Source organism: Octopus bimaculoides, chromosome 21, assembly GCF_001194135.2.
Source record: "Octopus bimaculoides isolate UCB-OBI-ISO-001 chromosome 21, ASM119413v2, whole genome shotgun sequence".
In the NCBI taxonomy this organism is placed as follows: Eukaryota; Metazoa; Mollusca; class Cephalopoda; order Octopoda; family Octopodidae; genus Octopus; species Octopus bimaculoides.
In genome coordinates, this window is record NC_069001.1 from 11,859,622 (window position 1) to 11,860,217 (window position 596).

The following is a 596-nucleotide window of genomic DNA, read 5'->3' on the forward strand; positions in this document are numbered from 1 at the left end:
TCTCTCTCTCTCTCTCTCTCTCTCTCTCTCTCTCTCTCTAAGCAATTGTAAATCTGAGAGTAGCGGCACGGAATTGTGAAGTATATTTACCACCTGAATTTGGCGGACCCAAATAAATTAAGTACCGATTGCGTACTCGGTTCGATCTATTCGACTGCCCCCTTCTCCCAAACAATTTCGTGCCTTGTGTCTAGAGTAGAAAAAAACTACTGTTACGCATCCAACTTTCTCGTTGAATTACACCAAAAGGAGAAAATGGCCTTCGTATTGTGATGTTTACGCAACAATTTCCTAGCAAAGGAGAAATTGATCATTCATCATGCATAACTTTGCACAACTGAACGTTGATACCTGGCAAGAGACTCTACTAAAAATAGCAGTTGATTATCTTACAATTACACTGATATGTGTTTCGCACAAGCTGTATTGCACAATATAATTTAAATTGCACAGTCAAAAGGCATCATAGTATTTAGAATTATCTGCGTTATAGATCTTTTTTACTACCGATTTAAACTTGTGATACACTGCAATGACAATGTTTATTACAATTCAGCGTCTTGCCCTAGGTAGTATATATATATATATATATATAT